This window comes from Nesoenas mayeri (assembly GCF_963082525.1).
Source record: "Nesoenas mayeri genome assembly, chromosome: 2".
Classification (NCBI taxonomy): domain Eukaryota; kingdom Metazoa; phylum Chordata; class Aves; order Columbiformes; family Columbidae; genus Nesoenas; species Nesoenas mayeri.
The window spans coordinates 6,906,907-6,932,595 of record NC_137543.1 but is presented as its reverse complement, the minus strand read 5'-3'; the positions used below and the strand labels follow the sequence as shown (position 1 = coordinate 6,932,595).

General features: G+C 40.9%; 1 protein-coding gene across 1 annotated transcript in view; it reads right to left on the bottom strand.

Annotated features, from left to right (window-relative positions):
• The window catches only part of COL22A1 (collagen type XXII alpha 1 chain), a gene marked incomplete at both ends in the record, with an annotated part of 197,763 nt that overhangs the window by 165,893 nt on the left and 6,181 nt on the right, over positions 1-25,689 (bottom strand). The gene's annotated exons all lie outside the window — the stretch shown is intronic.

Sequence of the window (25,689 nt, the reverse complement as noted above, 5' to 3'; positions counted from 1 at the left end):
TCTATGAATATAGCATCAGGCCTCGGCACTTCCAAGCTAATTCGCTTGTGTCTGCCCCTAAACAAATACACAGACTGTGTGCCAAGGAGCTTGTCAGCATATAGCACAAGGTTTTGAGGAAAGCAATTAGCAGCTGCAGCGCTTTCCACCCAGGCTGTGAGCTGATTGCCATTCTGGAACATGAGTCCACCCTTTTCTCTCTGGTTCTCCCATCTTGGGAAAGAGGTGAAGCTTCACCTTGCAGAGTGTGCTTGATCCCAGTGAATCACAGGGTTTCTCCTGAGTGGCTGGTCATTGACTAGCAGGTAAATTGACATGAAAACGGCTTCATGACCATGACCTGTAAAACATTCAACAGGGTGACAGTATGGAGTTCAGTTGTAGCACAGCCTCCAGAAGCCAGCAGCCACAGAGACAAACCCTTACCAGTAGTTACTCTACGGGCACAAATGGACATAGAATCATAGAACAGTTTGGGTTGAAAGGGACCTTCAAAGCTCATCTGCAACTAGATCACGTTGCTCAGAGCCCATCCAGCCTGACCTGGGATGTCTCCAGGGATGGGGCCTCTACCACCTCTCTGGGTCCTTGGGACAGTGTTTTACCACCTTCATTGCAAAAAAATTTCTTCCTCATTTCCAGCCTGAATCTCCCCTCCTTTAGTTTAAAACTATTATCCCTTGTCCTATCATAACAGGCCCTGCTAAGAAGTCTGCCCCCATCTTTCTTATAGGCCCCTTTTAAGTACTGAAAGGCTATGTCACTCCTGATCCAGCTACTGGGCTCCTCAGGGCAGTTTTAGCTGAGCTAACTGTCTGTATTTCATAGGCTGAAGAGAGCAGGGCGCTGCAAGGCTGAGAACATTTCCTGCTTGCCCCTGTGTCCCAGATGGAGAACACAGATTATAGGTAATATTCACCTGGCTGTGGGCAGATAAAGCTCCACTACCTACCAAAGTGAGGATCCTGTAAGTGAGGAAAGAAGAACTCAGTGCATAGTCCATCTCTAGGGATGTAGATGGGGATGTGGATGGCAACAGATAGCAGTCCAGAGAAATTGTCTGATCTGCTGGCTTTCTCACAGCTGCAGAACTGCCAAGGATCCAAAAATTTTGCTGTTTCCTCTCCCCTTCTCACTCATGAAGTTTCATAAAATAAGGATTTTCTCTTCCTGGATTTTATATCATTAGCTATGGGTTAATTCTGATATCCATCAATGTAATGAGTGAATGAGACTTCGATGGTCTGTAAGAAAAGCTGAACTGAAACATCTGTGCTTTATACTCCTTTAAAAACTTATAAGGATCAATACTACATGTGCAAGTGTTGAATGTAGAAATAAGATGAAAAGCATCTCCACTAACAGAAGAGGATCTCTCTTATCTTTTTTCCTGTGTTATTAAACAAGTAATATGGAAGCGAAAATTTGCCAGCAGCAAATTTCACAACAGGGAGAGGTAGCAACAGTAGCAAAAAAACCCCGCTAATTCTCTTATAGCAATGACTGGTTTTAGGATAGACTCAAATGTTGTAAAATGCTATTGACACAACAGTGAAAGCATTTTTGTTGCATTCGGTTTTTAAAGCAGCAGTTCTGTGTTAGCCCTGTAATTGAAACAATTGAGATTAAAAATAAACTCAGTGCGAAGCTTCGGTAGGTTGGCTCTCACTGAATAGGAACATTACAATATTTCTGCTATAAAACCCCATCAATCTCACTTGCGCTTGGCATTCATGAAAGGCACATTCCCCAGATGAGCCCAGCAGAGCGGTACGGCTACAGATCTGCAGAAAACATCAGTTCCCACTGCTGGCTGGAAGGACAAGCCAGTCTGACCATTATCCTCTCATGTGTCTCAATGAAGAGACAAGAGTATAGAGTCTCATAACCTGAGAACCGTCTAAATAGTGAGATGCCAAGTTAAGTTTTATAGCTGATTTTCAAAAAGCAAATCCTGAGAAGACTAAAAACATTCTTCTGTTTGTTAAATTGTTATAAAAATAATGATTTCTCCAGAATAATAACAAGAAATCCAGGTATGGCATTCTGTTACTTCACAGTAGTTCCAAAAGTGAACTAATTAGAAGCAACCCAGTTCAAAGCTGATGCCTTTTCAGCTGATCAATAAATATACACTAGTTGTTCTCAAACAACTTTCAAGAGAGAAATATAGCTCAAGGACATGCTTAAGAGGGACTCTGACTGACATTCCTCTTCTGACATAATTATACAACTGCAAATTGAACAGTATCGTCTTCCACGTGGGTATTTTTGGGGGCTACTGCAACAGTGGCTTTCGGACTCTAAACAGCAGCAGTATAATTATATCACAACAGCAGAGCAAGGAGATTCCTGTATAAAAACAAGGCTTAACTCCGGTGAAGAGTTTGGGTTTTGTCTTGTAAAGAATTGTAACATCACCATTGCAAAACAGGAGTTTTTAAGATAAGTGACTATAGTCTCCTCTTAAAAGAAGCCAGGATAAATTAATGTCCTCACAGAAGGGCCTGGATGCACCTCAGGACACTCAGCAGCTTGCCTGTTTTCAGTCCACATCCTCCCACTACCTGAATTTGATCTTTCATGGGTGAGACACTGAACTGGCCGCAGGCAGGCAGAAGGTAGCAGGGGACATGTGCACGACCCCATCACCAACTAGAAAAAACAGTCTAATACATCTTTGGTGGTGAAGCTCTTCAGAAGAGATCTTCTGAGAGCAAACCATTCCCTTGATAATCTTCATGAGGGTAAACCTTGGGGATGTCACTGGAAACAGCATAGGGATGAAGTGACTGATCATGGAAGAACAAGGGCTTGTCCCACATTGGGTACCATCACAAGCTGTCGGCTTTCAGAGCTCAGTACATTCTCTGATTCTGCCCTCTAGTCTAGATGGAAAAAAAGACGTTATACAAAATGACTGAAGTTACTGGGCAGAATCAAGCCCAGTGACTGCTTCCTTACATGCAAAGAGTTTAAAAGTGTCATTGGCACTGACATTTGGCATTGTCAGATTTACAGACCTTCAAGGGACTGTTTGGGCTTTACAGCTCTCAAACACATTTTTAAAAGCAAGACTAAGAGCACTTGATTCTTTTCTGACTTATGTTTTTAAATAGAACTTCAGTCCAATATTAATTTTATCTGAACAGCCTTATCCACCTGCCAGTTCCCACACATGCCACCAGGACCATACTTTCTAAGGAGGTTTGCATGGGATCTGGGCACATTAGTCCCCTGGTCGCTTACAAGAATCCCTCCTCTGATGCCGAAAAGCAGCTGAAAGAAAAGCAACTGAGTGGCAAGTGATTTTGAGGGCATCTGCTCCCTCCGTCTCTGCTACACAAAGGATGCTACAACTGGAGCCTGGAAAGTAAATGTTTGGGGCTATAAATCAAAGCAGGCACTACCTGAGCTCTGCTGCTCAAGCCAGGTGCACATAGTTCAAATTCATTCTTCTCCCTTTCCCTCTCCAGAGTTTTTCCTGCTCAGAAATGTCACTTTCTCATTTTTAAAGAGAAAAAATGAGGTCTGAAATGATGCTTCAGACAAGACAACTCTGCAAGAAGGAGAAAGGGAGAAAATCAACACAGAGTACAAAGAGAAAACAATTCAAGAGACAGAAAGGAGGCGAGTATCAATCAGCAGCTACAATCATGGTACTTCTGGGTACTGAGGTCTTCATTCCCCACTAAGAGCCTATCTGTGCCAGAAACGCTGCCTTTTATCAAGCCCTGTGCCAAAATACAGGGCTGCCCCACTGTGCAATGCACCTGTGCCATCTTATTCACCTATTTGGAATCAAAATGTGCTATTTTTCTGCTAGCCTGCCAGCAATGCAACCCAAGCCTCCACACAGACCTGCCAAGATGAGTTAATGCTGTAAAAGATTCAGCTCTACAGCCACAAAATGTTCACCAGTGTGAGAGAATAGGTGTCTTCAGAGGACTTACAAGCTCAGTGAAATCGTATCCATCCCCATGGTTCCCTTCTAGGGAGCCAAGCATGTGGACTGTCTGAAGGGGAACACACTCTGAACTGTTTTTTAAAAATATATTAAGTAACTGACATTTTTAACTAAAACCAGAACATATTCCCTTGGAAAATAAATAAATAAATAAATAAAAGACATTTTAAAAAATGTCAATACTTGTTTTTCCAGTCCCTCTCCATCACTAAAAACTCGTCCAAATTGTTTTTCCCACAAAGCTTCAATCTTAATGAATTAGCATATTTTCCTACAACAAGTATTTAATTAAGAGGTGCCAAGCTAATTCTAAGATGTTTCTTTTCCTACACAATGTAGTGTCCACGAGCCTATACACATAGGGCTAGGTGATGCAGGATGTGGATAATTTTATCTGCTGCCAGTTAGGGAAGAGATCTGAAATTCATGTTTAAGTCAGAAATAAAATAATTGCAGGCAGAAGTACAGTGTTTCAGCTTGAGAGCCTCTGATGAGTCCTGAAGGATAACTTTCAGCAATTGCTCGTCTTGCACGCTCCTCTCCAGTCTCTGAAAGAAAGCAGTTTCAGAAAAGCTCTTGTGGACTCAGGAAAGAACACGTTTGCTCTCAAATGTCACAGCAGGAGAACTGGTCTGTAGTGAAACCAATCTCCAGAAGCTGTCTTTGAAGAGTCACTGCACATTTTAAAGCACTAATTCCCAGAGGTTGTTGTGGGTTTTTTGTTGTTTTGTTTTCAGGGGTTTTTTTGTTTGTTTTTTATTTGCACACCACTATTTCTTTTTCAAGGACCCCTGGAACCTGCATTTCAAATTTAGGCCTAAAAACAATTGCTTTTCTTCCTTTTGGACTTTTTTTTTCCTTTTCTAAGTGACACTTCTGCGGAGTATATCCTGGAAACCGCTGGCTTAGAGAATCATCAGGCAGGGCTATGTAGCTGTGAAGTGGGATTTCATAGTAAGCTCCCCATCCTTGGTCTGCGTTACCCAGAGAGGAGATCCACTGTGATCCTCTTCAGCACAACCCACCATGTCTTCCCTTGGGCCAGCTCACCTCCGTTGGCTCCAACACAGCACCAGGTAGACATGGTCATGCAGCCTCTGAACCCCCACAAGTCTATGCCTTTGTACAGTGCTAAAATGTAGGCGCTCTCCTTGCACCAAAAAGCCACACAGGCACTGAGAACTGGGCAAATTCTGCTGCTTTTATTTTTTTTTTTTTCTTATCACATCTATTATCTCAGATATTGCTCCCCCTTTCTGCATTAGCATTTAGGCATAGTACTATTAGTGGAGTTGATATCTGAAAAAAAGGTAATTCTTGGAGGTGCTTAGTGCTTATTTCCTGTGATTTATACAGAATGTGTAGGGCACAAAGCGAAATAAAAGTAGAGAGGAACAAGGACAGAGGTTGGCTGAGGTGTTAATGTGTCTCTACAGATGATGAGGGCACAACTAAAAGGGCTCACAAACACCTGGCAAAGGACAGGGCAACCAGCTTTGTTTTTTGTCTGCACTACAGAAAAGTATCCTTGCAGAAAGCTCCTTGAGGGTCATTCTCAGTTGTCCATAAGATCCAGAAACAACGGGAAAGGCGGGTGTATGCTACAGAGAAGTTAGACAGCTATGGAGTCAGCTACCGATCAATGCAGAGCTGATATCTGGGCTGGATCACAGCATCATGGACTATGGGAAAACAGTATCATAGCTTTACTTACTAAGGAAGTCACCTATTCAGTGAGGTTTGTCTTGCAGCTATAAGTTACTGATGTAGAGGGAGAACTGGAAGAGGAGCTAATGTTATTGTAGGGACTGCAGTGCCTAAGGGAGTTACCAGCTGCGTTTTGCAGGATGGATTCCTCCCCTTTTAAAGAGACACTTTGTGCATATTTAACTGACCCAGCTTGCAGAGGTACAGCCTTGGGGAGTGGATGTTTTATGTGCTGACCCAACAAAGAAATTGTTTCTGGACAAGGATCACAGGAGAATGGGTTTGTGCTTGCAGAAGTGTATCAGGGCACTTATTGCTCCGGGTCTTTGTACGTGAAGAAAGGAACAGTGGTGAAGTCTGCTACAGGATTATGGCTAGACACATTAAAGCTTTTCATTAGCACTTTCTGATAAGATTATAAATATTCAGTACAATTATCATTAGCTAGAGTGGCCAAAAGCATGAAGTGGTATAAAGTATAAGTTCGTTATAAAAATTATGCAGTACATACACAAGAAGGAAATGCAGAGGATATAGCTAAGGAAGTAAATCCATTCCCTAAAAATTTTTTTAGTAACTTAAAAGCACACCCCACAAGTCCCAGTGTGGACCAGTTGGCCCTTTGCCACCTTCTACTTCAGGGCGATGGATACAGGATCCATCAGCTCAGCAAATACCACCAGTGAACAAAGGCCTTGCTGCCAGGATTTGTTGGCACCGGCACCATTCCCACGCATCGCCCCACATCCCCTCCGGAGAGCAGCACCGCGTGTGACATGTTTAGTCCGAGTGTCCCTGCCTGGCATCAGCACCCGGAGCTTTGTCCTCTTCCCCTCCCCATTTCCCCCTGGGTCTTTTCGGAGGTCTGAGCTGCCTGAACCATCCAGGGGGTTCCTTCGCACACCGAGCCGACCTCATTGTGCTCTGCCCCAGTGAGCACAACTAATAACCGCAGCTCGCCTTCTTTAATTGAGGCTCTGAATAACCCAGAGCAAGTACCAAGCCCTCCAACAACGGCAAAGCTACCCTCACCGCAGAGCACAGCTGCCACTCACACAGGTCCGAGCTGCTGTTTCACAAAAGCTGGTTTATTCACATGGAAGGCGTCTATCACAAGAAAAACAGCTACGAGCAAACAGAGGTCAGCATGAATACCAGGAAAGTCCCCGTGGCAGAGAGCAAGTCGAGCTTTTCGCACCCCGCACTTGCTGAGCGCCAGCAGCTTGGCTAAATTGTTTTGTCCTGCAACGGGATTTTCTAAGCAGCTGTGGAAGCCCAGACAAATGACATACATGCTGCTGACAAAAATTACTGCAAACCAGAGGCTGTTTTTGAGCTCAGAATACAAAACATATCGGCTTTTCCGCAGGTACTGGTAAGAAAAATACTAATTAGTACTAAGCGTGATGATAGGCCAACACTCTTGCTTAGTTACTCATTCATTAAAGTGAAATTAATCTGGATTTAGATCAATGCAAATGATTGCAGAATGTATCTGGTTTTTTTTTTGTTGTTTTTTGTTTGTTTGGTTTTTGTTTTTTGTTGTGTTTTTTTTGCTGCAGTTGCTGATGGCAAAGAAACAAAGCCAAAAACGAAGCATAGGACACCACAAACTATGCCCTGTCCCTAACGACTAAGGCCTGCTATGTGCCCTGTTATGGCTGCTGGCCCCCAAAATTGAATTTGAGGATGTGGAGACATTCAGGTGAATGGCAATTTGTCTAGATAAGACTCGCTCAGAATTATTGAGGAGTAAAGGAAAGTAGAAGGAAAAGCAACATGCCTCAAGTTCTCTATGAGGAGAGGTCAAAGACAACCTTGCCCTTGGAAACAGTGAGAAATTTTTATATACAATACATCACACTCTTGGCTTTTGCCCTGAGGTATCCAGAGCTTCTGTATTTCACTAGGCTTCTCATCCCAGCAACATCTCAGATTAAACTTCACACATCACTCTACAAAAACCCAGATTCACATAGAAGACACCATGAAGGATGTGTTGTGCATAAGGACTACTTATTAATACAAACCTTATAGCTGTGCTGCTGAAGGAAAGATGGTGACAACATTCAGGACTATCTGAGGGAAGCCACATCCCAAAACAGTGTAGTATGGCCCCATGCTTCCACACTCAAATGTCCCATCTGCTTCACAGTGCTCAACACTTCTATATTTCTGTACAATCCAAATTTGTTCTTTCAACAGGAGGGTAAGAAGGCAGATCCAAACTAATCTCCCTGGTCCCATCCACCCAAAAACAGGAGGCCACATTCCTGCTGCCTATTAGAGGAAGGTTCCTGGCGCGGGATTGTGTTATCCCCTGAACCATGTCTGGTCATTGTTTAGAAAGAGCTCATTAGCACAGAGTGAATCCATCCCACCAAGTGTCCCATAGGCTTTGGTGGGACAGTGCCAGGGCTCAGGCCTCATACGGGCAGTTTTGTAGCTTCCAAGGGCCTGTGTTAACACAGCACATTCCTCTGGGTTGCATTTCTCCTTGCTCCACTGTGCGTGCACATGCGGAGTCAGGCTCTCCGTCATTACTCCTTAGCATAGTCATCCACAGAGAAGGATGACTTATTCAAAATGACTGCCTCAACCCCAGAGCTCACTCTGAGCTATCTAGAACCAGCGGGGATGTGATTGAGTTACCCCAGCACTGATGACAACAGAACACAAAGGAGACAAGTAAATGTTAAATCCTTATATACTAGTTAGTGGTAGCTACTACTGGTAGCTTAAGCTTCACCAGGATGTTGCCTTAAGCTACTAGTGGTAACTGTCCTGGCAGACAAGAGGAGACACAGGCAGCATGTGTTCCAGATGACAGTGACTCCATCCTACAAAGGCCTACACAGAGGCACTTTTTTGGCTAGAACATATTTGTATATGACACATAGAGTTACAGAAAAAATATATATATATATATAAGAAGATGATGCAGGGCTGAGTCCTTTCAAAGTTAAACTTGATCCATCTTAGATGTCATTTTTCCTAGACATCCACTAGCCATCACATCATTAGCTTCACAGCAGAACTTTATAGTGATCAGTCCCAAAGCCAGCTCCTCTTGCATTGTTCTACCACTGTACCAGTGCATCTATGGGAAGCAGACAAGTCAGAGGGTGAGATATGGACCCAGCACTCCTGGTGAGAAAGTGGAAGCTGGTTCTCTGCAGTGATCACCAGTGTGAGCCTATGCCCTCTTTCCCTGCTAAGTGTTAGATATGTGGTGGTGTTTTCTGTACCCATGACTGGCTCAGAATTAGTTACTGAGAAACATCTTGGCAGCCTTCCAGGCCACCACACAAGAAAATCACTCTATTGCCTTATGGACAAGGTCTTCAATTTGTCTCTAATCAACTCCATTAGAGCACAGTTAGCCTTCTAATCAAAGGACATGTTTCCCATTTGTTCCTTCTTCCCATCTTCCACCCACATCAGGGCCAAGATGCTGCAAACCACCCTACACATGTAGACACTTGCAGATTTAAATGTCTCTTCCACAAGGGCCTGAAAGCTCAGTCTGAGAGATACTTTGGTAGCTCTTCTGCTGGGAGAAATCATAAGACAAATATATTGGTGATCTCACTACAAACAGTTTAGGTTTTTTTCAGCTATCTCTGCCAGATTCAGAGATTTTATGGCTACAGAAAATTAAGACCAACATCAAGATCTCTTGCACAGGGCATCAGACATCTCACATCCCACAGCAATATCTACTCATTTGGAAATGAATCTCTCCTTTCTCAGAAGAAACTGCTGATAAAGCCAGCAGTCTGAGGCTGAACTGAGGAATGCAACTCTTGCAAAGGCAACAACCTGCATTTTAAAGAAGATGGAGAAACACCCTTTACCATCACCTTGGTGATCTTGTTCCAGTGATTATTTATCTTCAGAGTTAGAAATAAAATAATCTTACACGCCCCATGAGAAGTAGCTTTTAGTTTCCACTTTTATCTTGCTGAGGGGATTCAGACCATCAGTGTGCCATACTATTTTTCAAAGTGTTCATGGTCTGGTTTGTAAAGCAACAAGTTTTAACATAGCTGATAGGCTCACTGTTTTCATGTTTCCGTACTTCTCCAAAGGCCTGATGGGCCCTGATGGTCATGTCTCCTAATATATTATTCCACAGGTGGTCTGGGAGTTTTGACCATTAGCAATACTGGTGTTGAATGTGGCATGAATTTTCTAGATCAGTGCAAGGGCATTTACAACTCCAAATAAAAGAGTAATTTAAAGGTAAGATTCAGATTGAGCCCAAAACAAAGAGTGATACACTAAAGACATGGGCAGCCTTGTAGTGAAAGTATATTTTCAAGTGTTTCCTTAGACTAAGATAACTGAAAAACCCACCATGTCTATTCTCTTAATCGGAATATATTCCTGAGATCATGTTTCTCCAAACATAATAAAGGTGAGAAGCTCCAGAGAGACTGTACTGTCCTTTTACTCAACATTGAAAACATAAAGAGGGAATGGAAGTATAATATCTGGGCAGTGAAGTTCTTCTGATGAAAGGTCAGATTCATCCCTGGTCAGAAGCAAGTCTTACTTGATGCAAGTACTGAGCAGGAATGAATTTGGACTCATACATTGAAAACAGAGACATCAGACTAGACTATGGGCACAGCTTTTCTGATGATCTGAAAGGAAGGATGTGCAAGCAACAGCTAAGGACATGACCATATTTCAATGGGGTTATGTTGGAAGCAGCACCAGTAACAAGTCCACAGCGCCATGACTCTCTTGTCATCTTGCACAAATACTGAGCAAGTCCAAGTTTTCATCACAAAGTATCTGCCCAGGCAAACACAAAGCATGTGTAGATCAAATCTATTATTTACATTATTTACATTAAGTACTTAATACATGTAGATAAACTGCTAAATGCAATTGCTTTTGAATCCATGTTGCCAGGCTGTACCTTACTAGAATCACTTCCTGAGCTGGACCATTTTGACTGACAGAGTATCCATCTCCTACAGTTGTATTTCATCTTTTTATGCTTCACCTTCATTGAAAAGAGCTGCCATAGCAGAATGAGTGTATCCCGCAGGGAAGCTTAAATGCCCTGTGTTACATTTTTTCTTAGGTGAAAGATAACATCAAACACTTCTTCACACTGTCACCTTAGCACAGTTCCACCTAAGCTATAAACCCCAAAGTATAGGGAGAATCAAACTTGGCATCCAGCGTGACATTTCAGTCAGAAAGTGACATGAAAAAGTCAACCTAAGAGCAGGAAAACACCCATATACTGGTTTCTATTTACTGACTTCAGCTGCTTTTTCATAGTTCCTACTAATCCCACGAACATCATTCAGAATGTATAAAAAACAAAAAACAAAACAAACTAACAAAACAACAACAACAAAAACAACAAACCAAAATATCAAACAAACAAAAAAACAACAAAAAACAAGAAAAATACACCAAACTCCCTCCAAAAATACAGAAATGACTATACAATTATAGACACATTGCAGACACATCTGCATTCTCCGTTTTCCCAGGCAAAATGATATAATTAAACATCTACCAATTTAATGGAAACTCAGTCTGTACTATTCTGAAATTAGGACACTCCACTCCCCCCGTGGGAGTACAGATCCACCCAGCATGAATAGCATGTTTATCCACCATTGTGGTTTCTATTCCCAAATTTATTTGCATTTACTGAAAGAAAATCACTTGATTCCCTTCCAGTTAAATATATATATATAAGCATGTATATAGATTAAAAAAAAAAAATAGTGGATGCTATAAAAAGAACTGAGTGCAGAAGTGGAGAAAAGAAGGGATGCTGGGTAGAGCCTGTACTTCAAAGAAAGCTAATTTCAAGGTAGGGTTGTGGAGAATGCTTGAGTCCATTGGGAGATGTGGAGTCCCCAACCAGTGACCCTATCCACAATCAGATGAGGAACTGGCACCTTCTACTTAGTAACGTGAGTAATAATTCATCTCCTGCTCGGTTTATAACCACTCAGTTGCAGGAGGTGGGTCCCTGGGATGAACAGGTGAAGGGGGGAGCATCCTTGATGAACTCAGTCTCGTTGTTCTCTGGCGAAAACAGGTTCTTGGAAGCTTATGCTATAATGAAGGGGTGGGGGAAACCACAGACAAACCAACCTCAGTGACAATGAACCTATTGGCACAAATGTATCTGCTATTCCTGACATTTGTCCCTCTCATTCCACCACAGCATAGAGCTATGGGTAGAAAACACTTTTCCTGAAAAGCTCTTTTTCTCCTGTACATTTGTGGTGAAACAAGACAATTATTGAGAAGAAAATGTAAAGAACAGAAGATGAAAAGGCCAGCCTTTAACAATTACAGCCTCAAGTGCCCCTGTACCACCCCTGAACTGCACCCACAATGCACTGTTGTGGCATGACACTGGTGACACCTGTCAATCAACTGTAGAAGAGACATGAGCAGAAACACCATCTAGCAACCTGCAGAGCCATGACAGGCCCACGTTGAGTACTGGACCATGGAAGCACATTAGGGAGATGTGAGGACATACCCCACCCCATACCACATATACCCAGGAATGAGAAACGACCTTGTAAGAATAATTTCTAGATTTATTTCACATATCTTCCCTGCTAGTGGGACATGACATTTTTTATTTATTTATTTATTTATTTTAGGACTGAAGAGGCTAAATGCTAGACCAGGATCTCTCAGCCCCAGCACGAATCATCTTTATGCTTGGGTGCACCAAAATCATCATGGAAAATCTCTAGAGTTTCCCTTAGTTGAGGGAATTGCACCACATGTAAACCAGGTCAGCCAAGGCTTTTTTTCTGGAGTCTTTTACTGCCCTGCTGTGTGAGCTTAAGAAAACCATTGGACTCACTCAGAATTGATGTAAATAATTAAAAAGTTGTGGCAAATCAGAGTCTAATACTTTCTCAGATGTTTGGTTCATTAAACAATTATTACATTGCTACATTACTAGTTCATGGAAAATAATTAGGAGTGAGATATTACTGAGCATAAACACAGATGAGTTAAACTACTCTGTGCTCTAGATGAGAGTCCCAAAATAAAACATACTGCTTTAGTTATAATCTAAACTAAGACCATTAATTGTAAAAGAACACTAAAATAAAAGGAAACAGATTCTAGTAGAATATGAAAAAGAAAAACTTTCTTGCCCCAGACAAAGAGATGGGTTTGGAAACTCTAGAAGGGTATAACATTTTATGATCAAGGCACATGCCCATGAAAATCAAAGAAAAAAGATGAGACTTTTCCTTATTACAGGTCCCCTGCTCTAAAACATAGGAATATAGCCATCTCCAAAGTCAAATTAACTGAGCACTGTAATCAAATCAAAAATAGTTTGTAGAGCTGAATGTGGTGCCAGGGTGTAGCACCTCATCCAGTAATTCCATTTGTTTAGTGGTCCTATGCTGTATTTTTGTGCTGTCAGCAAGTACTCAGGACTATTTTTAACTGGATAATAACATGCAAAAGGATTTACAATGAAAAAAATCCCACACTCTAGTATAAGCTGGTAATTATAGATGATAATACTCCTTGATTCTGAACCAGTCATGACTTAGAGATTCCTATGTATCATCTTATATTGGGTGAATTCACTGTATCTCACGTCATATAAAACTGTGAGCATGTAAATATTCAGTTGGTGATAAATACATTATAAATATAACATTAGCCCAAGGAAATTAATTTGTCAGGATTTTATCAAAACGACTATAGAGTCAAAGAACAGTTTATCAGATAAGTAAACAAGCCAAGCATCAGCCACTATGCTTGCTAACACAAATAAGAACAGCTAGTGGAAATGATGTTGAATTTTTGAAAGATTTGTAGCTCTGCAAATTTCACACTAGTCCTTAAACAGATATTTTAAAAATCAACATGCATGACACTATTCCAGCACAAAGCTCTGATAGCTTGAGGAATTGTTCACAAATACCTCCCTAAATATATTGATTTGTAACTAACACAGTAAAATATTCTAGGACATTTTGCCTTTTTACATGAAATGTCCTATACTCACAGTTCAAGTAAGTCTCATGGCCTACGTGATACAGATTAAGATAATGATTACTTCCTTCTGGTTTTATACTTTGTTAGCCTTTTCATTGAAGCAGCAAGCTCTGAACTAATAGGTTCACAGCTGCAGGAGGGGGGTCATTTCTCTGGAAGGGGAATCATGATTGCAGCTTACTGACACACTGAACTAGGGTAGGACCATTATGTGCAGTGTTTGCACTCAAGCAGGACTCCTGGGGCTGGGCACTGACAATATATATAGGCAAACATAGTGCCAGGAATTGAAAAAAATGGATATCCAAGGTTCTTAGTCACGACACCTAAGGGACTTTCCTTCTTAAAGTGCCAAGCAGACCTCTCTTACCCCTGTGCTGCAATGTGTTGTGCCATAGAATCATTTTGGTTGAAAGAGACCCTCAAAATCATCAAGTCTAACCATTAACCTAACAGTCACTAAACCATGTCCCTAAGAACTTCATCTACCCATCTTTTACACACCTCCGGGGATGGTGACTCAACCAGTCCCCTGGGCAGCCTGTTCCAATGCCTGACAACCATTTCCATGAATAAGTTTTTCCTAACATCAAATCTGAACCTTCTCTGCAACAACTTGAGGCTTGTCCTATTGCTTGTGACTTGGTAGAATAGACCAACACCCTCCATGCTCCAACCTCCTTTCAGGTAATTGTAGAGAGAGCACTGAGATTGTGTTTCAGGAATCTGAGACTCAAAGCCTAGTCTTGATCATTTCAGTCCCCTGGGACTGTCTGCCCTGAGCACATCCCCTCTTTATCATGCTCCTTATTATGTGTGCAATGCTTATATAAGACATTCAAAATATTTAAAACAAGCCATGCTGCCTTTCAGCAGAGCAGGGACTACTGCAGAGCCACCGCTCACATGGACACTTCTGCTAATGGCACCTGTAGGGAATTTGTCAAAAATTTGAATAAAGACTTTTTTTGTTACCTAAACCATACTTAGGAACTCCACTTGTTCGAAGTAGCTTGCCAGCTTTCTAGTCCCATTCATAGCCCCAAATCCACAAGACACACCAGCAATTTTTTCACTGAGTGTTTTCCACCAGGTCCTACAAGTGAATTCTTAGCTTGTCTGTATGGGAGGACAATCGTCCGGACTAGTAAGGCAGAGCTGGTTAACACATGAGCTGGTCTGAACTGGCATTCTTCCCATTTTGATTCCAACAGAGCACAGTTTGTTTTGGGGTTTGACTTTGTTACAGTGAAAACCAGAAATATCATTAAGCAAGAGCGGATTTGTGGGCCTGTGTCAGGATGCAACCTTCATGCTTCAATTAACAGAAAAAAGGCTATTTGCAGCAAAGGTGTCTTTCAACAACATTAATTAAAAAAGCTGTCACCCTCTCTGTTACTCTTAATTGTATTTCAGCCATTAGTTGTTTTTTAAAGCATTATCTCCTTGCTATAATGACTCAACAGACTGCAGCAGGTAGTATCACAACACACTTCACTTCAAGGGTCAATTTATCACAACATTTAGGACAAAGCCCAAGATAAGGGAGAAGAAACAATTCTTCTCACAGGAGTAGTCCCTTAGGAATGAAGTACAATTTTGCAGTACAGTGTTTGACCCAAAACATATGGCAACACTTGACAATAGTTCTCTAAACTGGCATTCTCTCCTGCAACTGCACAAATGCTGCAGCGTCATGTAGCTGGATGAGAAATGCAACACATGCATCTGAGCTTGCAACCACAATGACCTATCTACACATCACTAATGTAAATCCCAACGGACTGATTTACTGGCATAAGGAGCCAAATAGTATTGTATTCCCGGAACGTGGCAGGGAAAGATTGAGCTCCTGCTTTTGGCTGTCGAAGTGAGGAATCTGGTGCAAACAAGCTATCCAAGCTGCTTCAGAAGTTAATGCAAAGAGGAAAGGCACTCAGAGGTTGAATCATGCCACCTGTCTTGGGTAGTCTTCTTCAAAAAGAATGAATCACTCTCTGGAGGTTTTTATTCATTTCTACTGACTATCAAAATTACCTAGACAAATAACTTCCAGGCCAGTGCAGTTAGGTGATATGAATCCCACTGCAAATACTGGAATATAAAGATACTATCCTGTTTAATTCAGCTTATGGATCTCAATTCTCATCCAACATCTGTTTTAAACTCAGAAACACCTTCAAGCTATTAGTCATTTGCCAGAAAGCGTTAGCACTAGTGACTGAAATTCTTTTGCACCATCCTACTAGTGTTATATTAGTGCTGCAGCCTCTCACAGAGATGTTATGCTTTCACTGCCAAAACTGAGACGTTTTCATAGTAGATAACTAATATATGCTATCCATCCTGCTATAAAACCCCAGGGGAACAAAGCACGGTAATTTCTACTGCAGTGTAGCTAAACGAAGTCTCACCCAGAGGTGGTGGATTGGGTTGATTGCGTGTAGTTACGCTGAAGCAAAAATGCCCTGTATTTCATCTTAACCACAGCTTTAATGTGTTATGGCTTTTTATCTACCTCACTGTGAAAAAAAAAAAAAAAAAGACTGATGCTCCTGGCTGAAAGGATGGTTTTATTTTCCAGAGTTTTATATATATATATAATATATAAATGAATATACGTCTTATAGACACACAACTATATTGTATATATAAAATTTTTAATATCCTAGAGTACAGATCAAGTTATAGTAGTCAACATTTAGAGTCAGTTTGGCTAAGCTGTAATGAAATGAACAGAGTTTTGAAACTTGACATCACACAAGGCTGCTTTTCAACAGTTTAGGACAGCAAGTGACAAAAACCAGAGTATCCAATTGAGGTACCTCCCTTGAAAAATACCCTCCCTACTTCTGGTCAACATTAGCTGTAGTACCCACCGTTCCCAAAATGGAGAGTACGTCAAAAGGCATTTTATGCAAAATTCTGAGCTCTTCTCCATCATTTGTAACTACACTAATATAGCTGAGCCTGTTACAATCTCTTATTTGCATTAAAAAAAAACCTAATTACTCCATTATCAAAAAGCAGTCCTCCTAGGTGTTGGAAATGCTCCCACTGCTTTTGTTTCACATTGTAAACAAGATTACTGATTTGAAAAGAAATTTGGGCTTTGGGTGTAACTTCTAGGGAACTTGATGGGATTGAAGCACTAACCCTATAATTTACCAACAAAAATAGCCCACCAGCTAAACCACGATTCAGCTCTACCACTGGGGAAGAAATATTCTCAGCAGACTAGTACATTACAATTCAATTTTGCCTGTTGGCTCAGTTCATTTAAAAACAAAATGAGAAGCTGAAACTTGGTGACAGCAAGGGCTGATAACCTTCACAAACTTCAATGGAAGAAAAGGATGAAAAAGGAAATTATTATGCTATTTCAGTTTGAATTCCAGTAATAACATGAAGATCTCTTTCTCAGAGAGTCCACACAATGTACACATGCATCAGAGACCTACCTACAGCTTCAAAATAAGCCCTTAGATATTTCAGTGATGAGCTTTGCTTCTGTTCTGTGCACAGGAATAAACAACACGGACTTCTAAAGACAGCTCATCAAGACACAGAACTGGAAGGAACCATTTCACCCCAGATCTTAAAAATAGGTGGTCTTGCCCATTTTGTGTTAATGTGATGGCTTATCTAGATCTGAGCATGGTTTTGTTTTTACAGTTCACTCCCATCAGTGAAATTGTTTCCAAAATCAGTTTAACTTTCAGGTAATGTGAAGACCTTAATACAACACGGTGAAAGGTCACGAATTTTCCAGTGAAGCTATTTGATGAGAAAGTAGCCATTTACCCAGGCTATAAATTTTGTGCTAAACTTTTGCCCAAGTGTCACAAACAGCCTGTGACCAGTGGTGGCTGTGTCCCTTCTGCAAGACCCTGCACCCCTGTGGTACCTCCAAGCTCCTTCATTAGATTCTGCAGCTCTCATTGCAGTTATTTATCATAAGGCTTTGGGGCTTGAACATGCAAGCCAGGAGACCAAGCTCACCATTGCTATATGAGATTTACAGAAACATTAATTTCATAAGAAGCTGCGGGATTCAGGAAACCAGCCTGATTCCAGGAAAAGTATAATATGATGGGACTTCTGATACACTGCATGAGGTTTTGCATGCCCTGACAAACATTCACACTTCCTTGTGATTTGCAGTAAATTCTACCAGCTCCTTCGGCAGAACTGAGACTTAATCTCCATAGTGTCTTTCCAGACTTGGTTTTCCCTGTCCTAAATTGAAGTACATCGCCAAATCAAGAGTGAGAAGAGTAAATCTTTAACTTGCAGGTGTGCTTAACTAGGGTAGGTGATAGTCCAGCTCCATTCACAGCCTGTGCTGAAAGATATAACTAGGTTTTTACGGGAATAGCTACATAAAGCTTAAAAAAAAACCAAACGGCAGGCCTTTCAGTTTAATGTCAGTTTAGGGCCAGTTAATGAAGGAGGAAGAAAATCCTGATGGCATAAGAGCTGGTGAGGTTTAAAACATTTTAGCTTTGTGGAGGACACATGGCAAGGGTTTTCTCTTCATCTCTCTGTTTTCCTTGGACAGAGAAGCCTGTAACTAAACCTGAAACCTTAGAGGTTTTTGTGTGCCTTGCTCCAGCCTCCTGCTGAGCATCTACCCAGCCTCAGAGGTTGTTCTTTCTACTTGAACATTCTTTATAATTCCATCAGAAAGCAAACACTGAGATAGACAGTGCTGCCCCAAGGATGAGCCCTCTCTTTTATCCCATCATTTGGACTCCATGGGAGCAGGCAGAAAACCTCCTTCTGATTGCAGCTGGATAAGTATTGGGCTCCACAGCCTAATTTTGAAAGTGCTGAGCACCCACAGCTCCTGCAAAATCAATGAGGGCTGCAGGTGTTGTTGAAAAACAAGCTACCAATAACTTTCAGCACATGACGATATGTTCCAGTTTCTTGCCTGTTCCTATTTCTGTACTTCTGTTCAATTCCTACACTATTTAGAAATGTCTCCCATAGCCACCATATTTTTCCTCTTTTTGTTTGCTAAATGGCACATTACTTTTTCATAAGACATAATTTCTGCTGCCACTGAGACCCATATTTTTCCTGATTGTCTCAATATTTCTTTTGAATTTCTGGGAGTTACTTTTATTTATCATGAGTCTAATCTTCTCTCTGCCTTTACAATTAGTTTTACTGTAAATCAAACGTTGTTCACACAGATTTCTTGTCTGAAATGCAAGAAAAACTATTACAAGCTAGGAAGATGTTATCATTCAGCTAGATTCTGTGATTTCAGAGAAGACATTTTCAGCCCAGAGATGTATTGCTTTATGAAAAGTGATTGTCTGTGGTTTATGATGCTACTATTTGTACATCACTGTTGAAGAAAGAAACCAGGGATAAGCAAGTTGAGGTTTAATTGGTCTCATTTAATTATACACCTGTCTTCAAAGCCCCTTATTAAGATTCTAAGCGATCTGAATGAAGCTGCAGGTTTGGAACAGCCTCCTTTTCTCAACTGTAAAAAAAAAAAAGAGTAGAAGGAACACCATTTTCTGTCCCAGACTGATTTCTAAAATGCTGTTGTCTGGATGACTGTTGGATTTGTACCTTTGCTGCCTCAGCAAAAATTGGGCCACAGCTGCTGCAATGTTGAATTGTCTTCCTCACCTGAAGGCAATGCCTAAGTCATTGCTTTTTCCAAGATACAAGGGAAGAAAAATACATTGATAAATCATTTTCCAAAACTGTAACTGAGGTAACATCCATTTTGAGAGGAAAGAAGGTATCTGCTTGAAGGATCACAGAAATATCAAAGTGCTGCCCGTAGGGACGGACAGACAGTCTGCATCTAAATTAAGGTGGTGGTCAGCTTGTTCATCCCACCTACCAGCAACCCTGGCAAGATGCTCCCAACCAGACATAGTGTGTTTCCAAGAAGGGAGAGCTCTGTCATTCCAATTAGCCCCCTGGGCAACCAGAAGTCAGTAGTGAAGCAGCAATAATTATGCATTCTGAAAAGCCTATTTAAGGAAATGGTACAGAATCATGAAGAGATCTGTCTGCAGTGGGATATTTTTGTTGAGCATGCTGTTTATTCAAGGCAAGCAAGCTGTGCTGAAGCCTAGAATTGGAGTTTGAATGGAAGAACCTGCCTAGAAATACATTTTATGCACACTTAAACCAGAGGAGAGCAGATCACAGGCTCACATTCACAGTGGGTGCACATGGTGGATTTTCCTCAATTTTCTGAAGTCCTTGGCTAATGTTCATCAAGCTGAGATGAACCAGAATTAGATTAAAGGATGCTGCCCAGGTCTTCCTCCTGCCCCTTGTTATTTGTTCTCACCTTGTGCCGGTTCCTCCCCTGGGACAGCAAATGTCCATGTGGCTGCACGGTGAACTAAATCTGAGTAAAAACTAATCTGGGAAATAAATAAGATCATTCATTGGCTCCCTGCGGTAGTTCGTGGTGGGGACACATAAATGCCTGTGCTGGCAGATGGGAGAGGGAAGTTAGGAATACTATGACTTTCTATTTTAGCAGCAGTGCTGGTTTTAACTGGTCATAAAACAGCACTGTTGCTAATCTCAGAATAAACCTATTCATTCCAGAGACCCAAGGAAAACAGGAATTTCTTTAAATGATACGGAGATTTCACAATGGCAGAACAGAACTGTAGCCATGATCTGGGTAAACAGTCAGTTCAGCATGATCTGTGGAGGAACTGAGGAGCGAGCAGCAGCTACTGCTCCCTCCCTGAGATCAAGGATTTCTGCGTGCCAGACACCAGCTCTGGAACTTCCATGCTCCAAGCTGGTGATGACTAGGCCAAGAAGAAAATCAGATCTGAGAGTTTTAGGAGTTTGATTTGAAAACAAAAAAAAATGCTGTAAGAGAAAAAGAATTTCTTTGCTGTGCTTCCTAGAGCCGTAATCCAAAATACCGGGCTGTCCTTCAACCCCCCCACTGGCAGAAGAAGGTTGTATAATGTCATCACCATTAAACCCATCAAATATTTTATGTCCTCCCGGCATATCATCCATGAAAAGTGGTTCTTTTTTTCCTTCGCTTTCAACCAAAGATAAAACAGTTGTAAATTCTGTCACAGGCCTTTCATGCCTTCACAAGAAACAGCAGTTAGCCAGCAAATGTGGTGATGAAAGGACGTGCAATCCTGTCATCTGTGACATGAGAGATTGCTACAAGTTGGAGATGTTACAGAGCTTTAGAAAGCCACCACTGCAGCTGGGGAGAAGACCATCAAGAAGCAATAGGAGATATTAGAGGTGGCAGAAGCTGGGTCACTGCCTAGTTGCAATGTTTAAAACAGCAGCAGTTATCTGCTGAGCTTTTAGCAGACTTCCCAAACCATCTGGAAGTGACTAGGTTTTCAAGTGAGAATCATAATCGTGCATGTTAGTAGCTGCACTTAGCCTGGACGTACTATTAAGCAGCCAAATGTGGTATATCCCACTAAGAACGCTACCTGTGGCAGCTGTGGTGTATACATGGGTTAAAAGCACAAGAGTTAGCTAGATTATCTTCATGTAATATATTGTGCTAATCAGACTTTACCTAGTCTGTTAGACATGACTTATTTCTCCAAAACACCTCAATCTTCTCTGTGTTCAACATGGAGATGGGTGCCACAGATTTTTCCAAGTAAATGTATAGATGCATTTCTGGCATGTACCAAGTTCTGCCAGATTACAGGAATTTGTAAGATGTCTCTATAAGCCATTTTAACAATGAACAAGAAAGAGCTCTTGTAATAAGACCAAGTAAGACCTGGAACTACCTCTAAGATGAACTTTTGAAGAACCCAAATAAAGTGAGATTCCAAATATGAAAGTAAAACCAATTTACAAATTCCCATGACCACAAATTCTTCTCAACAAACTAAAATAATTAAAACTACTACCACAATTGAGTTCATTAAATACTTTAGCATTCTCACTCCTGTCAGCTTGAGTTGTGCCTCCTTTCCTATTCCATTAGGTCTAATATAAAGATATCTAGAAATAAATGCTTTTAGAGTAAAATCTCAGAGCTCAATGAGAAGTATAAACTGGAAGTCAACAGTTAAGCAGATACTGTTAGGTGCTGATGTGTTCAGATATTTCAGTACTCATGTGAGATTTGACTATATTGATAAGTCTCTTAGGAGCTGTCAGTCAAGATTCAGCAGCTCATATGCCAACCCTTTGTCATGCTCTCTGTGCAAGAGACTTTTAACATTGAATGCCAAGAAGAAACACGTTGTTGTTCTTCTGTGGACATATCATGAACCTGAGCAAAGCTGACTTAATTAAAAAAAAAAAAAAAGAGATGTATTTGAAGCTTTTAGATTATTATTTTGAATGGTGTTCAAGGTGTTGCTTGGAAGGCTGGAAGTCCTTTGCATCAGAAACAGAACAGTGGTTGCATAAGACTTTTTTATGCACTGCATACACAACCAAAACTCACAGACATGTACGAATAGAAAAATAAATGTTATGAATCATCAGAATATGTGACTCCTTTTGGTATTTTATCACAGACCTCACTATATCAGCTAAAATCAATGACAAACCATTGGTACCAACCAATCATTGAAACATTTCAGATTGATTTCCTTGTGTTTGCAAAGCATTTGAAATTCATAATATAACATAGTCGCTTAGTCTTCCACATATTTGTAGAGGAACTCACCCTGGCAAGGAGTTCATCAAGCTGACAGACAACTAAAAACTGCTTGTAGAAAGGGCTACATTATACATGAAAGTCACTTACTGGACACAGACCAATACCAAGCACAATTCATCTATAGTACTTCCTTAGAAAACATCTGCTTGTGTTTCTCCTATTACTAGCTGTAGGAAAAAAAAAAAAAAAAAAAAAAAAAAAGTATATCTATATATATATATCTTCTTACCAGAGACTGTACCTCTAAAGCCAAATTTATTTTCAAGCTGTGAAATCTGGCTTTTGCAGTAGAGCAGAGGCTTAGTAATCTCACATTCATGCCATGTACTCCAAGGGTGCCAAGTCACACACTTCTGCTTTATGGAACCAGAAAAGAGCCAGAATGCTTCTGGAGAATGTTTTTGCTCAGCTTTGAAAACTATCTTATCACCTGTCTGGCTTACTAGCAACAGGGTAAACTCAAATATTACAGCATCCAAGGCACTGCAATCAGGTTTTTTAAGAAACAATTACCTCTGAGCAGGTACAGGTGTTTTAGATCATTAAAACATCTCCCCTCATTGAGGCTTAAATGTCACATGATAGTGTTAAAAATTAGGGCTACCAGTTTCAAGCCAGGCTGACAACTTTTTACATGCATTAACTTACCAAATCCAGCTTTAAATTAAGTCTGTGTTGAAATCAAAGCAATTAGCTCTCTTTGACAAACACATTCCTCCTATTTACCTACCATAAGCAGATGCTAGTATATTTTTAAATATTCCACAGCTGCCTGTTGTTATCTCTACAGCATATAAGCAGAAACCCTATTTAAGAAGCATGTAGCATCTCTGGAATTTTTAACAGAATGTATCTCTCCTGCTTTCCTGTGAAAGTATCCCTCATTTTTGCCTGCTAACTATAGTCAAGAATGTAATGGAGATGTTTGGCGAAAATATCTCCCACTGCCACAATATCCCACTGAGCAGACATGTTATCTTTTGATTCTGCTATGCTTACTTCCACAAGATGAAATGAGAGCTAAAATGCTATTAATGCACTTAATGACATGTTCTCAGTGATAAATTCGGTCAAATATAGCAAGATGGAATGACTGAGTCTAGGACAGACGTCCAGTGAGACCTGAGGCAAGTGATGCTGAACAGCTGTTGGCATGAAATCTGGTATTCGTAGCACTGCACAACTGTTCACTTTTTGGTAGTGCAGCAGTATAAGAACTGGAAGACTCATCATGCACTGGTCAGTACCACGAAAATCTTTCTCTCTGCCATTTCTGCTCTTTGGTTCATGTGTCTCTCAGGAGCTCACAAAGGATTATGTCTCTTAAAACCCTAACTTGACTGTGGCAATATATGCTTGTGTCTCAGAATGTGCACAAACTAAACAGCAGCCTGGTATGTGCCCCTTTCACGTCCCCCACGTTTGTGCGTTCCTGTTTTATGCAATGCCATTATTAAAACCACAGAAAGCTAATTACAACAGCTATTAGAAGTTCTACCTTCTAAATTTGTGCAAGGCATAGCCCTTACAGTGATCTCCTTTCCTGTTCCTACTGTGTTAATATGAAATTTAAAAGTGGCACACACACAAGAAAACACTTGGTCTTGTTTTCCACCAGTCCTCTCTCACTCCCCAAAACAGTTCCACCTCAAGTATTCAGATAAAAAATAAAGTTACCTGATCTCTACATTAATAGTTCTGCTGATGGTGATGCTGTTGCCTCTGCTTCAGTGGCCTGCTTCAGTGACACCGAGAGTTTCTTCTTTGTTTATATATGATCTGAACATTATGTCCATTTGAAATATTTTGCATGCAAACTAACAAATTAAATTAATAAATATGAGAAGAGTGACAAAGGGCATTTTTCTTGCTTAAAATCTAGAAATAAAAGACTTAGGGAGATACGTAATGGCCTTCCAAGCAGAAAGACTGATGTACAGAGGAAGAGCATTAACTCTTCTTGATATCCAATGAAAACAGGACAAAACCAGACACCAATTGCAGCGAGAAGGACTTAGGCCAGACACTGAGAAGAAGGTGTCCCCCATCACGTCTGGAATGAAGGATCTAAGGATGTTACGGCATCTCATCAGAGTTCCTGGATCATAATAACACCACCCAGAAATAGATATGGAAAACTTGTCTACTATAACTTCTGTTGCTGTGGAAATCAGTCCATTGCACCTGTGTTTGCTGATTTATTTGATAACCCCTCTTTCTACCCTGCATCCACTTCTCAAAATCCACTTGCATTCACTATGTCCCATGTACCTGAATACTCACCTTTGTCACTGTTAATGTCCTTTACATCACTGCCTGGGTGATCCTTGATATGTGCACATCGTCTACTTGGTGTTTGTTCAGCTAATTCCCTCCTCTCTGCTCCCTTCCTTATTAATGTTCATTGATAACGATCTGATTCCCTTTGTACTTACAATGCAACCAATACCTGTGGCAGCCTGTTTTCCCCTTAAAAGTTCCCTGTATCTAATAAAATTAAATCCTTCCCCTTCACTTACCCTTTTAGAGCCAAACCCACTATTGCACCATGAAGAGTGACTGGTGTCACTCTCAGAATGAAGGATGTGTTTAAGAAGCACTTGGACAATGTCATTAATAACATGCTTTAACTTTTAGTCAGCCCTGAATTGGTCAGGCAGTTGGACTAGATGTTTGTTGTGGGCGCCTTCCAACTGAAATTATTCTCTATTCTATTCTATTCTATTCTATTCTATTCTATTCTATTCTATTCTACTTGAACACAAGCTTCTGGCCTGCAGAGCTGGTCATTGTAACACTGCAATGTGTTATAGTATCACAGAGACATCTGTTGTTTCTCAAGTTTAGACCTAGAAACCAGAGTGGTGTCTCATGATTTTGACCCAAAGAACTCACAGTTATCCCAACACACACAGAGAAAAGCAGCAAAACCAGGTAATGTTTATGTCATCACCAAGATCAGTGGTGGAAAGAGAAAAGGCTGTGTGATTGCCGTTTCCTTTAAAGTATTGGGAGATAATAGCCATAAAGCCATTGCAGTTCTTTTCACCTGACAACCAAAGTTCATTTACTCAGTGTGAGTTTCACACACCAATCTCCATTAAAAGCCACTCAAATTATCACCAAGGTTCATGTGATTGATAGCCAGAGCACCAGTGAATGCCAGCTGTCAGTAGAGTTGGGATGCTGAAAGGTAGAACACTACAAGTATCCTTCTGCTTCTTAAAGGATCATTCATAGCAGCATCTAGAACACTCTTTTCACAGTATAATGACAGAAAATAACAGGGAAAACCTCAGTTCCTATTAAAAAA